This window comes from Girardinichthys multiradiatus, chromosome 1 (genome assembly GCF_021462225.1).
Source record: "Girardinichthys multiradiatus isolate DD_20200921_A chromosome 1, DD_fGirMul_XY1, whole genome shotgun sequence".
Classification (NCBI taxonomy): domain Eukaryota; kingdom Metazoa; phylum Chordata; class Actinopteri; order Cyprinodontiformes; family Goodeidae; genus Girardinichthys; species Girardinichthys multiradiatus.
In genome coordinates, this window is record NC_061794.1 from 33,185,058 (window position 1) to 33,201,731 (window position 16,674).

The 16,674-nt window shown below is 39.1% G+C and overlaps 1 protein-coding gene across 6 annotated transcripts in view; it reads left to right on the forward strand.

The window, feature by feature from the left end:
• LOC124868191 (IQ motif and SEC7 domain-containing protein 1-like) overlaps positions 1 to 16,674 on the forward strand; it is a 147,866-nt gene that overhangs the window by 20,278 nt on the left and 110,914 nt on the right. The window lies entirely within an intron of this gene.

Genomic DNA, 16,674 nt, shown 5'->3' on the forward strand with positions numbered 1-16,674 from the left:
GTTGTTTTTTGTGTCAAAAACAGTTCAGACCAGTAGTTTGCATACATCATGGACATGATTTTAATATTATTTGGCCTTTTAATGCATTTCCACTGTTTATTTTTTGATCATACAACAAACAACTTGAGTGATTTTTAAGAACAAGCAGTGAGGGCACAAATTTGAATTTACTTTATTTATTTATTTATTTATTGTGGATTATCTCTAATCCATACAGGGTTAGAATTATAAATTTAGGGTCAAATACACCTCAGTGAAAACCACACCAAAATATTTGGTTTCTCTAATTTTCTATTTTATTCGAATTATATTAATACAGCATCAATTCACAACAAATATCCACTCAAGACAATTCAATCCAATCCAATCCAATCATTAAGAGGGATTTAAATTCAATTACATACATTCCAGTTTGATCCTAGTTATCAAACAATGTAGTCAAGCTAAGTTTATTATTCAATCAATGATTCAGTCAATATTATTCAATAAATCACTCCTCCTTGACGAGTATGTAGCCACAATGGGCAGCCGATTTTACTGAGTCATACTAAGCGCGCATGTAGCGGCAGCGGGAAGGAAAACTCCCCTTTAATAGGAAGAAACCTCCAGCAGAACCAGAACCAGGCCATCTGGTGCGAGTGGCGATCTGCCATGGGGTTCAGCTCATACAGTGGACTGGGGGTTTGAGAAGCCAGAGCAGACACACAAAAAAGTACTTTCTATGTTATAGAAAAACAGTAAATGGCTGCAGTAGCTCCTTTAGTGTCCTCATCTAGGAGAGAAATACAGCTAAACAAAATGTTTATGTTAGATCATCTAATCCTTATTACTTTATTATGTAGAATGATTTGTGCTTGTGTTGGAATTCAACAGACATCGGAGTTTCTCTTTGTTATAATTTATCCTGAACTGCACATTTTTAGTAGCCATCAACATGCATCTAGCAGAATTCTGACTGGATTTTTGGCCGCTTCTCTTAACAGAATTTGTAACCAACTTAAATGAAGTCAGAGTTCATTTAAGTTTTAAATTTCTGGCCATTGATGCAACTTTTAAGTATACTCCAAAAACTTTGAAGGATCATTGTCATGTTGGAACACAACTGTCAAGTTTAGACTGTCTGACCCAAACTTGCACCCTCAGACAAAAGGAATTTGGTAAGTATGTTCAGAATCATCCCAGGAGCCACCGAGCCAATCATAAAGTAAAGCTGGTGAAACACCAGTGTCAAAGTTTTTTTTTTTTTTTTTTAGAAGTTGCCAACCAAGAAAGTGGTGACAGCTCCAAAATTTATCTTTGAGTACCGTTTGTATTTGGACAGATGGAGAGTTAAAATACCTTCTGGAGGAAAGGTTTATTGTCCGAAAAGGCAAATATGTTTTTCTACAACGACGAGTGTACAAGGTTAGGCTAGGAACAAAGTACCAGCTGTCAAGCATGGTGGTGGTAGCATCATGCCACCACCTTGGACCGTGCTGCCAGAGATACTGGAGTAGGGCACAATGTGTAGCAAATAATGGAAGAGGAGGACTAAACCCAAATCATTCCACTTTACCTCAAATCGACAGCTAGCTGTTGAAACATGAATACAGGTTGGTGATCCACCAGGACAGTAATCTGAAACTGGTTTTAAAATGAATGAAGCTGGTTTCTTGAATTGCCCTGAACTTAACCCTACTGAAAGTGTATGGATTATGCTTTAAATCCAACCCATTTACATTTACATTTATAATACAGATTTCTAAAAGTACTTTAATAGCCCACATGACGTCAAATCAGACAACTTCAGCATGACAGACTTATCACAAGACTTGTCTGTTCTTCTGTTCATCCTTATCCTTGCTATCTAGTGTCAACACAATATAGAAATAAGTGTTTTTTGGCACTTTTTTTAATTTGTAAATTTGTGAAGTCCTGAAGTAGAACATTCCAGTTAATTTTCTACTTGGGGTTTTATAAATGTACGGTTGCTATTGAAAGAAAATGCACCTCCAGCTAGTAGCTTTAAGGGTGATTGAAAGTAGGAATGAGAATTTTGACTTGCAGCTTGATTTGAAAGGTGCAGATTATTTAGCCTTTTAATGCTTTATTTTGCTGTTACATCTATTTTGATCAAAAGTCTAATTTGCTAGTGAGAATCCTCCAGCATTCTAAAATGCCCTTTACTCTAACAAATATTAAAAATGGTTAAACCCAAACCCAAAACATGACTTTCCTTGAAGATAATTGATAATTCAAAGATTTTACTTCAAATTCTACACTGAGATATATTCAACATGTTTGGGAAGAAATAAAAAATGAATGTATCTTAACTTCATCTTAAATGACATGTCACAGGGTCAGTACATCAATCCTTAAGGGCCCAGTTCCTCTGCTGGTGCATCTCACACTGCTTGACATTTATCTAAATAATGTATTGGCTGGTAGTGCAGTGTCAGAGTAAATAATGAGAAATCAACGCAAATGAAAAAAGTGGGCGACCTGTTTGGAACAGTTTCCAGCTTCTTGGAATAATGTGTGTGTGTGTGTGTGTGAGTGTGTGTGTGTGCGCGTGCGCGCGCGTGTGTGTGTGTGTGTGTGTTTGTTTGTGTGCCACCCTCATTTTTCTGGGCCCGACAGCTATTGAGGGTCACGCACCAGTAATACCATCCAGATGCAATACATAATATGAGAGGCAAACCTCCACAAAGGACTGCTCATCCACGCGTTTTTGCTAGTGTTGGCTGCTGATTTCCACCGGAAGCATGAATGCCAAGAATGTGTTGTAAATACCTATATGTACTTTACAGAGAAAAAGTTGCAGATATAAAAAAAACATACATGCATCTCATCTGAGAAAATAAGAGCAAACTATGTTATGAATAAAATCTTATAAACTTTATTATATCTGCAGTGTTCTTCGAAAAATTAATCTTTTGAAGTATTGATATGAAATGGGCAGCATTCTAATAGATGATGAAGCTCGGCAGCACCCTACCAACATTAATGAGCTGCTAAATTTGTTTGCAGGTTCATTGATCATTTTGTGACATTGTTGTGAATGAAGGCAAGTGCACAAATATTTAGAGTAATTTTGTTTTTATTCTGTCAGCAAGGAAATTGTGAGGGAAAGCACAGAACATTTCATGGTTGCCACTGAAAGGGAAACTAACCTTTTTCTCACAAGTTCATATATATATATATATATATATATATATATATATATATATATATATATATATATATATATATATATATATATATATATATATATATATATATATATATATATACGTATATATATATATACGTATATATATATATACATATACGAAGAGCCCACTGTCTCTCACGTATATATACATATATGTATACGGCTCAAAAATAAAGGGAACACTTAAACAACTGAATATAACTCCAAGTAAATCAAACTTCTGTGAAATCAAACTGTCCACTTAGGAAGCAACACTGATTGACAATAAATTTCACATGCTGTTGTGCAAATGAAATAGACAACAGGGAGAAATCTTTGGCGATTAGCAAGACACTCAATAAAGGAGTGGTTCTGCAGGTGGGGACCACAGACCACTTCTCAGTACCTACGCTTTCTGGCTGATGATTTGGTCACTTTTGAATATTGGTGGTGCTTTCGCACTCGTGGTACCATGAGACGGACTCTACAACCCACACAAGTGGCTCAGGTAGTGCAGCTCATCCAGGATGGCACATCAATGCGAGCTGTGGCAAGAAGGTTTGCTGTGTCCGTCAGTGTAGTGTCCAGAGCCTGGAGGCACTACCAGGAGACAGGCCAGTACACCAGGAGATGTGGAGGAGGTTGTAGGAGCGCAACAACCCAGCAGCAAGACCGCTACCTCCGCCTTTGTGCAAGGAGGAACAGGAGGAGCACTGCCAGAGCCCTGCAAAATGACCTCCAGCAGGCCACAAATGTGCATGTGTCTGCACAAACGGTTAGAAACCGAACTCTATGAGGATGGTATGAGGGCCCGACGTCCACAAATGGGGGTTGTGCTCACAGCCCAACACCGTGCAGGACGCTTGGCATTTGCCAGAGAACACCGGGATTGGCAAATTCGCCACTGGTGCCCTGTGCTCTTCACAGATGAAAGCAGGTTCACACTGAGCACATGTGACAGATGTGACAGAGTCTGGAGACACCGTGGAGAGCGATCTGCTGTCTGCAACATCCTTCAGCATGACCAGTTTGGCAGTGGGTCAGTAATGGTGTGGGTTGGCATTTCTTTGGAGGGCGGCACGGCCCTCCATGTGCTCGCCAGAGGTAGCCTGACTGCCATTAGGTACCGAGATGAGATCCTCAGACCCCTTGTGAGACCATATGCTGGTGTGGTTGGCCCTGGGTTCCTCTTAATTCAGGACAATGCTAGACCTCATGTGGCTGGAGTATGTCAGCAGTTCCTGCAAGATGAAGACACTGAAGCTATGGACTGGCCCGCCCGTTCCCCAGAGCTGAATCTAATTGAGCACATCTGAGACATCATGTCTCGCTCCATCCACCAACGTCACGTTGCACCACAGACTGTCCAGGAGTTGGCGGATGCTTTAGCGATATAAAACATTACCCTAGGTAGTTGGGGTGACAGATCTGACTAAAATATCATAAAACCATTTCTAATTAATTTTTAATTACTTTGAACAAAATATTTAAATATCGTCTTGGATATGAACAAGTTCACTTTATTTCATGATTACTCTTGGCTGCCTGGGCACAGATCCTCTCACTTTATTACAAGACTAAATAACAAATTGCATCTTGTTTTCACTGCAATATTGTAATATCTCTCTCTCTCACATTGTGAAGGCTAAAGACATTTGGTCATTGATCAGAGATTTGTGGCGGATTTGCAGAATCTGTTTTTTGTAATGCTTTCAGCTGCTGTTAACCCAAAATGATTGTAGCTAAATTCACTTTCTCTTTTAGTTAAAACTATTTTGTCCGCCTTGCTGCCATGAGCAATCACTAAATATTTGTATTGAAGGCAAAGGGGAATGCCACACAGTGCGACAGAGGGTAGTTGCTGTAAAAAGGTTTTACCATTAATTTAAATCAAAAATAAAATGATGACAGAGTTGACATTTTAAGATCTTTTTAACATCTTAATAGCAATTAGCACAATTGGTATGGAGCATTACTAACTGTTACTAGCAGTCTCTGTGTGTTCCCTAGAGAATGCAGATCCTTGGGTACTACAAGGCAGCTTTAGATTAATACCTTTAGCCACCTTGGTATCTACTGAAGTCTGCTCCAGGTCAGGTTGCTCCTGTTGCTGATTAGATGTCCCCAAGGTGGGCACTTCCTGTTGCACGCGGATCATTTTTGAATCCAAAAAAGAGTGGTAAAGACTAAAACTGCAAAAGTATGAAATGGCAAAGGAGAAATTAGCTTCTATAAATAGACAATATGCCTTTGTAGAAAATAGTCTGGCTTTAAATAGCCTAATTTGTGCTTCCATTGACTCCAGTTACTGATCCTGAAATTGACTAAATCTAAATGTTCTTCCCACAGTAAAAACGTCCACACCAAAGAGTGCTGTTGTTACTGTGACCTGGTAGTTCTAAGATATGCTTTATTTCCTGATTGGAAAAAGATCGTCCCTTTGAGTTTACTACGGGCCAATCACTGGTCAGGGCCAGTTAGGTCAGAATTATTGACCGATTTCATCTCTGTTGATTACCTTTCTCACAGCGCTGTCAATTATCATGTTTTTTACACAGAAGAAAGTTGACATCAAGCTTGGGTTCTTTTCTTTTTTTTGCAGAAAGGATTATCATTTGTTAGTTGAAATGACCCCGGACAACATTATTAAAAAAATGATTTGTGGAAAAATACGGAGCACTTCTATTGTGTTTTCATGTGGCCTGTCAGTGTCCCATAATCACACACCCTCTAGTATTAATCAGTGTTATATTTTACTCTTGATCAGCAGGTGTGCATATTTCGAAAATCATTTAAATATTCTTACCCTTTCACTTTAGTGGGTGATGATTTTTTTTGTCTTTTTATCAGATAAATCTGTAGCTTTAAAATCATGAATTTATCAGAGTAGCAGCAATTGAATGCTTTGATGATGACCATGCAAATGGTTGTTAAAGTTGACTATCTAAACTCCTGGTTTTGTTTTGCTTCATATTTAGACTATTCTAACAACCTTAAACTACCTGAAACCTTGCTGCTACACAGAATTCACCAATAAGATAATGTGCCAGTTTTCTTAAAATACTTGAATTGGAGACCTTAACCGGTCTCCACTATTAATGTTTTTATTCCAAGAGGCTTTATGTCCAAAATGCCTAAAATAAAAGCAGTAATACTCTACTGTATTTTGCCACTACTCTGGGAGGCTTTACTTACTGTATATTATTGTGGTGTAATATAACTCGTAGATTTATGGAAAAAGCAAAAAAAAAATAAAAAAATCCAGCAAAATAGTGTGATGACTAATCGCTAACAAAATGACAGCTATGGTAAAAATGAAATACACCCTTTGCTAATTCTAATATGCGTTCTTTACCAGCTTCTACATTTATTGAAATCTACGTACAAATGAACAAAAAGACACAGCACAGATAAATCCAAAGTAGGGACATGTGAAAAATCATAACAGAGCTTGTCTCACCTTGAACCGGCTGCTTTAATTGGGCTGTTGTCTGTGATTTCTGCATTGATTTTGGCCGATGTAATCAATTTGTTAAGGGATTAAAAAGAATGCTGACACAGCAGTTCAGGTTCATATAATTAACCTGCACAGCTTCTGTTAAAAGAAACAAGACATTATTTAGACTGCAGGTCCACACTGCTTTTCATAACTTCTTCAGAAAATAGGTTATGGCTCCACATGGATTGTGTTGCTCTTGGTTGATTCACAAATAATCAGATTTTATTCTGTATTAAGAATACACAAAAAATGATTATTAAGAAGATTATTAGAGCACCTACTATGGTTGGGTGGTGTAAACTTAAAACATTATGTTTTGTTGTAATTGATGCACTGATATGTGACAATAGGACTTTTTTATCCACAATTAAAGTCTTACTGTTTCTTAACAAATACAGCCTAGAGTGTTAAACTTTAATCCTCGAGGGCCTGCAACTGTTAGATATGTGTCTGGTCCAACACCTCTGAATCATATGGATTTGAAGATTTTGCATACGATGAATAAATCGACATGCTCAAGGTGATCTCATTCCACTTTAGAGGTGTCAACTTGCTTAGCTAGCTGGTTTACCTATGTTAGAGTAACCAGTTTATGATAGTTATACTCCACCGTTGGTTCAGAATAGATATCAAAAGTACTTCCTCTTTTCCAGATCTGTTTCATGGAGTAAATTTCTGTTTATTTATACAGCATAAGTTAGCAACAAATATTGTCTCAAGGAGGGATGAGGGATTACTGTAGCAATGGGGGGGTTTTCATTGACGTCACTGAAGTTGCAGCATCCCTTCCTTGCCGCCATCTTGGGTGTCTCCGTATCACTTGACGCTTTTAACAACATTGCAACATTGCATACATTTTGACCATGTATAAGTATCTAGAGTCATTACAGCCTCCTGATAAGGCCATGTAGCTCAAGAAAATTGCATCAATCAACAAGGTGGATTCATATGTATTGCCTGTTGGTTTGTTTAGTGCACATCCGGACTATCGGCCGCACAACTATTTTTTTTATAGCCACAACTTAGGGAAAAATCCATAATAAGTTCAATATTGCCTTTTTATTGGATAATTACATAATAGTTATATTACTAGATAACACATTTACAGCATAACATTAAAGGTAAATTGCAGCCTACATCTAGCTGGTCAAGGCGTGAGAGTGCAGCTTACTGAAGTAGGTCACAGTGCAGAGTGCTGCTACCCAGCTCAGAATCAACTGATCAGCTCTCAGTCTTGGCAGACTACTTTCCAGAATATTATTACAATAAATGTAGACGAACATTATTTATTTACCTGTCACAAAATGTGCACAGCACACTCGGGCATGAGTGAGTTTCAAGCCATCCAAATCCGCCCTGGATATCCGATTCAGCCACATTAGCCAACGTTGTGTACTCAGTGTTTTTGTTTTCTCACACAGATTTTCTATCACGGCTGGCTGACGGTAGAATGAACATTGGTCTTGACCACTATGCGCAGCGCAACCCACAATTAAGCAAGTTTTCCCCATATTTAAATGAATTGTCCGGAGTTTTGCTTCATTGATCACGCTAAAACAACGAAAACAGGCTGCAGCTGCCACCCAAGATGGCGATTGCGAAGTGCGGTCATGTGACCGCGACATCATCTGAAAACCCCCCATTGCATCACGTTGTTAGCTTTGCAGCAATCTCTCATACTGAGCTTGCATGATGCAAGAGTGGAAAGTTCCTGGAGAGTTCTCTCCAGGAACAGGAAAAAACCTCAAAATTTCTACCCTCGTAATCAGATTTGCCTGGGTTCCTGCAATGGAAATGCCAGTGGTGACCCAGGAATATGGGCCCAGGAAACTCCCTTCTTCCTGAAAAAAGGTTCTACAATGGAAATACACCAAAAGAGTATATATTTAAAATATTCCACTTGGAAATGTGGCCTTGCAGCAAAGAGCCAGTACAATATTAACTTGTGCAGATTTATTTTGCCTAAACACCAACAATTTAAATATTTTCTAAATGTCATGTAATATTAGCTGTCAAGCCTGCTGCGACCAACAACATACATTGTATTTTATATACTTGTTAAAAATAATCTCAAATGTAATGCATCTGAATACTCTAAACAGACATAAAAATTGTTATAAAAAAGAAAATATGTTTTTAACAGAAAAATACAATGTTTTTTTGCACTATTTTAATGTTTTTTTAGGAATGAAAAAAAAATCTATTTCAATTAAAACACAAACAAGAAAAACAATGTTGTAGGTGAAAATGTAATGATTTCAACATAATTGTTTTAGGCATTTTTTCCAATTTTTTATGGTTGTTAAATATAATCGACCATGATACCATGATGGTTATTACCAAAGATTTATTCTCAGCAAAAATACATTTTAAGTATAAAAATCATGCTTTTGTGATGTCAAGTTCAGCTCATAATCCTTTGTTTTAAGTGTGCCACTACATATTTTCAGTATTTGGATCTTTAAGCTTTGCCCTTCCCTGGGATCACAGCAGTGATTTGAAATACGTTGATGCTGTTATCCTGGAATGCATGTGCAAAATGGACATGTTAGTTTAATGAATGCTTAAAAGAGGTTGTCTCAGGTAGAGCATTGTGTTGAGGTGCGAATCAGTCCTGCTGCACGGCCTGCAGTAAGTGATGTTTCAGTTCATTTGAAGCCAAGCAGCAAGCTATGATTAAATGAGCGAGGCTGCTGCATTCCTGCAGTCGTGTCCGGTTGCACTTACTCCTGCAGAAAGATAACTTCTGAGTCAGCATTTTCCCTGCTCTCTGTGCCCTCTGTTCGTTTCCACCCTCACAACAGGAAACGGGCTGTCCTCATTGTAACAAATTCTGTATCTGAGGAACAGGAAAAGGGGGATAAATATATACCCCACCCAAGGGGCAGGGTGATGTCACTGACCCTGCAGGAAAGGCAGAAGTTTAAGATTTGGTATAAGAAAGGGGTTGGGATAAAGTATTAATTTTACCAATGCAGGTATGGCTGCCCCTTGTAGGAAGCAATCACACACATCACAGAGGCTTTACTGTGGAATAATACTTCCATTGGGATTTGGCCTTTCATGCATTATTTAAAAGGCTTTGGGAATGCACCTCTTTGAGCCTCAGCACACTGATTCTACGCAATGCAGGAGAAAAACGGTTCAACTTAAAGTTGAGCTTTATTTTAGGTGCATATCATAAGCATGATGAAAGAAGGAAAAACTGTTTTTTCTTAGCTTTTACAACATAATTTTAATCCAGCCTGAAAAGTTAATATGAACTCTAATATTTTTTCAGATTTACAAAACTTCATGATGAGTTCCCACTCGCTGTTTATGTAACTGTGGTTTGAAAGCACCTAATTGTGGACAAAAGTAGTGCTCTTGTAAACATAATGAAGAATTCAGCATGTAAGGAAATTCATTTCCCTTAGGGGGCAGAGAGCAAATATTGAGAGAGCAGGTCAAAAACTAGGGTTTTCATTAGGCTGCTTGTCAGAAGATTGATTCTAATTGAATGCTAATCATGCAGTTTAACTTCAGTTAGTAATTGGTTGTTTCAGTGTCAGTGTGAACTCAGTGTGTCCATCATGGTGTGTCCTTTTGTTGCTTTCTCCCAGTATTCAAAGGAGTTCCAGATGGTTCGACATTAGGACCGCTGTTCCTCACTCTATATGAAGCTTTACACTTTTAAAAACTTTGAAAACCTCCAGTCTGCCTTTGATGTTGTTCAGTTCAATTTAGCCCAACAAAAGTTGGTGTGAAGTGGAACAAAAACTAAATTTACAATATTTTTAAATGGCAAAGAGTTGTTGTCTAAACTTCCTAAGATTAAAACTGTTCAAGGCGCCATTGTCGATCTAAATTTGGCATTTAGAAACTCTATCTTCATTGAAAGTGTTGTCTCCACGTTTAAATTTAAATTAGTTTTCTGTCTGCCTGCCCCAGGGCAGCTGTGGCTACAATGTAGCTTATCGCTGTTAGTGTGTGAATGTGTGTATGAATGGGTATATGGCTGATTGTAGTGTAAAGCCCTTTGGGGTCTCTGCAGACTTTATAAAGCTCTATACAAGTGCAGGCCATTTACCATTTTTTACTTTTATATCGCTGGGTGTGGGAACTTGTGGGAATGTTGGGACTCTGACAGGAAAAGCTGAGGAGTTGGCTGGCATGATGCAGAGGAAGAAGGTAGACATATTTTATGTTCAAGAGACTAGGGGGTAAGGTAGCAAGGATAGAAGCTTAGGAGCAGGGTTCAAGCTGTTCTAATGTGGTGTGGATGGGAAGAGAAAATGTTCAGGAGTTCTCTTGAAGGAGACTGTTGTCAAGAATGTTCTGGAGGTGAAAAGAGTGTCAGACAGGCTGATGAGTGTAAAGCCAGAAACTGAAGATGTGATGTTCAATGTTGTTAGAGGTTACAACCCCACAGGTAAGATGTGAGTTAGAGGAGAAGGAGAAATTGTGTAGCGAGTTAGATGAAGTGATGCAGAATATCCCCAGAGGTGGGAGAGCGGTGATTGGTGCAGATCTCAATGGACATGTTGGAGCAGGGAACAGAAGAGATGATTAAGTAATGGGCAGGTTTGGTAACCAGAACAGGAATGCAGAAGGAAAGACGGTGGTATACTTTGCAAAGAGGATGGAAATGGAAGTTAGTCCTGATGATATACCTGTTGAGGTATGGAAGTGTCTATAGGAGAGGCTGCTGTATTGCATGAAAAGGCCTGGAGTTGCAGAGAAGTATGTAAGTGGTGCAGGACATGTGTGGGAGGTGTAAGACAGTGGTGAGATGTGCTCTAGGTGTAACAGAGGAGTTCAACGTGGAAGTGGGACAGCATCAAGAATTAGGGTTACTTCTACACCATGAATCCACAGGCGTCTAACCATGTTGGTCATATACCCTTCTTTGCATGATATAATCTTACTGCGCATGTTGCACTGAGCCAACTGATCATTTCTTTTATTAAAGACAAGCCACACTTTCAGTTGCCGCTGCACACTGTCTATGTTTGCATCCACACTTCCTGCAGACTGAGATAGTATGAACATGCAATAAGGAGGGATAATGAGTACACTGGTAGAAGGAGGCTGAGACTAGAACTGCCAGGCAGGAGGCCTAGAGTGTTGGGGTCATGCATTTTGGTCGGACAAAACAACTGGGCTGCAGAGTTCGACATGCGCAGCTTAACAGGCGTCGCAGCTCTGACGTTACCCAGGATTATAAAACCCGTGGAAACCAAACTTTTGTTCCCATTTCCATCGTGTCTCATGGGACGACGCAATGGAGGTGCATATCTGGAGAGACAAAAGCTCACAGGCAAACTTATCCTCCACACGGCCATTCCTGGAACAACTTGAAAGCTGGAAATCTGTCTGACACAAGAAGGTCAAAAGATTAAAAACTGCTGATTTGATCTTCATAGACACTCAATGTGCATATATTGTCTTTTATTATTATTTTTAGACAGTCATTTTACTCCATTCTGTAGAATAGTGCATATTTAGTTAGGTGAAGTTTTTTGGACCAGAATACTAATTGTATTGCTATATGGTCAATAAATGTTCACATATACAGGTCCTTCTCAAAATATTAGCATATTGTGATAAAGTTCATTATTTTCCATAATGTCATGATGAAAATTTAACATTCATATATTTTAGATTCATTGCACACTCACTGAAATATTTCAGGTCTTTTATTGTCTTAATACGGATGATTTTGGCATACAGCTCATGAAAACCCAAAATTCCTATCTCACAAAATTAGCATATCATTAAAAGGGTCTCTAAACGAGCTATGAACCTAATCATCTGAATCAACGAGTTAACTCTAAACACCTGCAAAAGATTCCTGAGGCCTTTAAAACTCCCAGCCTGGTTCATCACTCAAAACCCCAATCATGGGTAAGACTGCCGACCTGACTGCTGTCCAGAAGGCCACTATTGACACCCTCAAGCAAGAGGGTAAGACACAGAAAGAAATTTCTGAACGAATAGGCTGTTCCCAGAGTGCTGTTTCAAGGCACCTCAGTGGGAAGTCTGTGGGAAGGAAAAAGTGTGGCAGAAAACGCTGCACAACGAGAAGAGGTGACCGGACCCTGAGGAAGATTTTGGAGAAGGGCCGATTCCAGACCTTGGGGGACCTGCAGAAGCAGTGGACTGAGTCTGGAGTAGAAACATCCAGAGCCACCGTGCACAGGCGTGTGCAGGAAATGGGCTATAGGTGCCGCATTCCCCAGACCTGGGCTACAGAGAAGCAGCACTGGACTGTTGCTCAGTGGTCCAAAGTACTTTTTTCGGATGAAAACAAATTCTGCATGTCATTCGGAAATCAAGGTGCCAGAGTCTGGAGGAAGACTGGGGAGAAGGAAATGCCAAAATGCCAGAAGTCCAGTGTCAAGTACCCACAGTCAGTGATGGTCTGGGGTGCCGTGTCAGCTGCTGGTGTTGGTCCACTGTGTTTTATCAAGGGCAGGGTCAATGCAGCTAGCTATCAGGAGATTTTGGAGCACTTCATGCTTCCATCTGCTGAAAAGCTTTATGGAGATGAAGATTTAATTTTTCAACACAACCTGGCACCTGCTCACAGTGCCAAAACCACTGGTAAATGGTTTACTGACCATGGTATCACTGTGCTCAATTGGCCTGCCAACTCTCCTGACCTGAACCCCATAGAGAATCTGTGGGATATTGTGAAGAGAACGTTGAGAGACTCAAGACCCAACACTCTGGATGAGCTAAAGGCCGCTATCGAAGCATCCTGGGCCTCCATAAGACCTCAGCAGTGCCACAGGCTGATTGCCTCCATGCCACGCCGCATTGAAGCAGTCATTTCTGCAAAAGGATTCCCGACCAAGTATTGAGTGCATAACTGTACATGATTATTTGAAGGTTGACGTTTTTTGTATTAAAAACACTTTTCTTTTTTTGGTCGGATGAAATATGCTAATTTTGTGAGATAGGAATTTTGGGTTTTCATGAGCTGTATGCCACAATCATCCGTATTAAGACAATAAAAGACCTGAAATATTTCAGTTAGTGTGCAATGAATCTAAAATATATGAATGTTAAATTTTCATCATGACATTATGGAAAATAATTAACTTTATCACAATATGCTAATATTTTGAGAAGGACCTGTATAAAGAGAAGCCTTTGTGGTTATTTCGTGCAGGAGTGATTTACCTGTGAAAATAAGGTCAAAGTTCCCCCACCGTTCGGTGAAGCAGCTGATTAAACAGTGACATTTAGTGTGGTTTTGGTTAATAATTATCAATTATTAATGATAACTAATGGTACTTATTAAGTGCTTCGAGCCCATAATCACAACACCAGAGGACATCTCTGATTTCTATTCGTAAGCAATGATTTTTGGTTAAGAAAATAATTTTTCTGAATTATGATTTTTATTATAATTTTTGATAAATATTTTTTAATCAGTATTCATTATTCCTTACAAGAGGAAGACCGAAAGATGAGATTTATGGATGGAGTGAAAGAGGACATGAAGGTAGTGCGTGTGAGAGATGAAGATGCAACAGATAGGATTAGACGGAGACATGACGTACTGTGGTAACCTGTGAAAGGGAAAAGCCGAATGAAAGGGGGTTAGAATTTCTCTTCATGCTGTAGCTCAGTGGCTGTACTTATATGTCAGCTGACTTTCTTATAAGATGTTTTTGCATATTGACCTCTGCTTTGGCTGTTACTTTCTTATATCTGTTTTAAAGTGTCCAAATACCAAACCCAATGTGGTCGGCTCTCCAAAGGTATTTCACAAATGTCTAGTTCCTTGAGTCAAAACAGAATTAAGACAAAAAGCTATTTAAATATGCAGCCTCCATTTACAAGAATAATGTTGAGGAATTTAAGTCCATTTTAAGAGTACCCCTGAAGAGTGTGATTGTTTAAAGTTGATCCTGCTGCTCTGCTTTTGCACATGATTTGACTGTTCAGGACACATGAGACATGGAAATGGAACAAGTTTTGACATGATTTATCGTTTTATTTTTTATTTTAAGTCACAAAAACCTGGATCTTCAACATGTATGCCCCCTTTTGAGATCCACTGTGTTTTAATGGTATGTTTTCCAGGATGACCAGGTCTCTTTTAAAAAGGTATTTTAATCTCAATAAGACTTTTACTAGGATAAATAAAGAATATAATAAAAAGATGTCAACAAAAAAGTGATATTTTGCATGCAGAACTGAATTATCATTGAGGATATGTCGGTGTTTCTTTTGGGGTGGCCTTGAAGTGGCCAAAAAGGCTTGAACTTACCAAGCAGTAGCTCAGACAGGCACAAAGTGAAGTTCCACTTGAATAACGATGACTGATGACGCGTCATGCTGTGTACGCTGCAGTAGGCAGTCCATCTGTCTTCTGTGGAAGTTGGATGCTTATTGCAGCGTCAGCATACTAAAACAAATTGTAACGTAAACAGCTTTGGTGTTTGTGGTAATATTAATAGTGGTGATAGTAGCTCTAAGTGTTTTTTTTGTACAATACAATAACTCCTTCAAGTTCTGGTTTGCATATGAATAAGTGGATGGAGGCCAGTTTAAAAGATGGGTGTATCATTCAGCAACTGATTAGTGATTAGTTTGAGTCTTTGAATGTTTTTCCTGTAATGTGTTTTCCACACAGCAATCAATAGCTTCCGTAATTGCTGTTGTAACTGAACTGCAGAGGGTGAATCAGTGAATCTCATCCACCCACTGTGTTTCACTGACGCTTCTGGAGCCTTCACCTGAACTACTTTCTACAATCATAATGCGTGTTGCACTAAAGAAAACACGGCCAATACCATGTTTGTGCTGTACTGTGGGAGTTATGAAAATATTTCTGCACAGAGCCTACCATATTTAATGGTACTGTAAACTCTCTGTGTGGACTTTACCTCGTTGTTTTCCTCCAAAGTGAGAGGAGCCAACCAGGTGGCATATAAATTTGCCCTGACACTGCCATGCATTTGCTTTATTGCTCCTCAGCGCTATGGTTTAAAGAACAGGTTGCACATTTTATTTCTGTATGGTGAGGAGTACTTTTCCTTTCTACTGCAGTCATTTTTTCTGCAGTTGACACCTAACAGTGCCTTTGAAATTTCATAGTCATAGGGCTGAAGGTTAAAAAATGTGTTCAAAGAAAGATATGCACATATCTGAGGAGTTCAGCTTTGAAGCACATTCATCTAAACGCTATACCAAAACCTCAGAATATAACATTCCTAACCAAAAGTGAGTCATACAGTATAGGAAAAACTTTAATAAAAACATCCCACAAGACAAAATTTGCCGGCTGCACATCCCTAATGTGAATCCCCTGTTCCACCACATCTCAAAGTTGTTCAGTTGGACTGAGATCTCGCAACTGTAGGTGGCCATTGGAGTACAGTGAACTCATTATGTTTTACAAACCAGTTTGAAATGGTTTAAAGGTGTGGTCATGGTGCATTATGCTGCTGGAAGTAGCCATCAGAAGATGCGTACTCTGTGGGTATTAGGGATGGACATAGTCAGCAACAATACTCAGGATGTCTGTGGTGTTAAAATGATGCTCAGTTAGTACTAATGATGCTAGAGTGTGCCAATAAATATCTTCCATACAACTACATCACCAGCACCAGTTCAAAACATTGATACAAGGCAGGATTTCTATTTTGCTGATTATTCTTTGTAAATCCTAGTAGATCATGCTCTGAAATAAGTGGACCTAAGAGCAACCCAAAAGTAACTCAAATCTCATTTCTTCCCTATTCTGATGCTCAGTTTTGTCTTGCAGAGGTCATCTTCACCATGTCTAGATGCCTAAATGCATTGAGTTGCTGCCATGTGATTGGCTAATTCACTCTTTACAATAGCAATGTCTAGATGGGTGTACCAAAAAAAAAGGCCTTGTATGTGTAATTTATGAATATCTCTTCCACTTGTCATGGCCGGAATGTAAATGACTACCGTCTCAGTCCTAGTTCAGAAATAAAAGTTCCTCCTGGCTTAACTGGATCTCTCCAATGACATTACT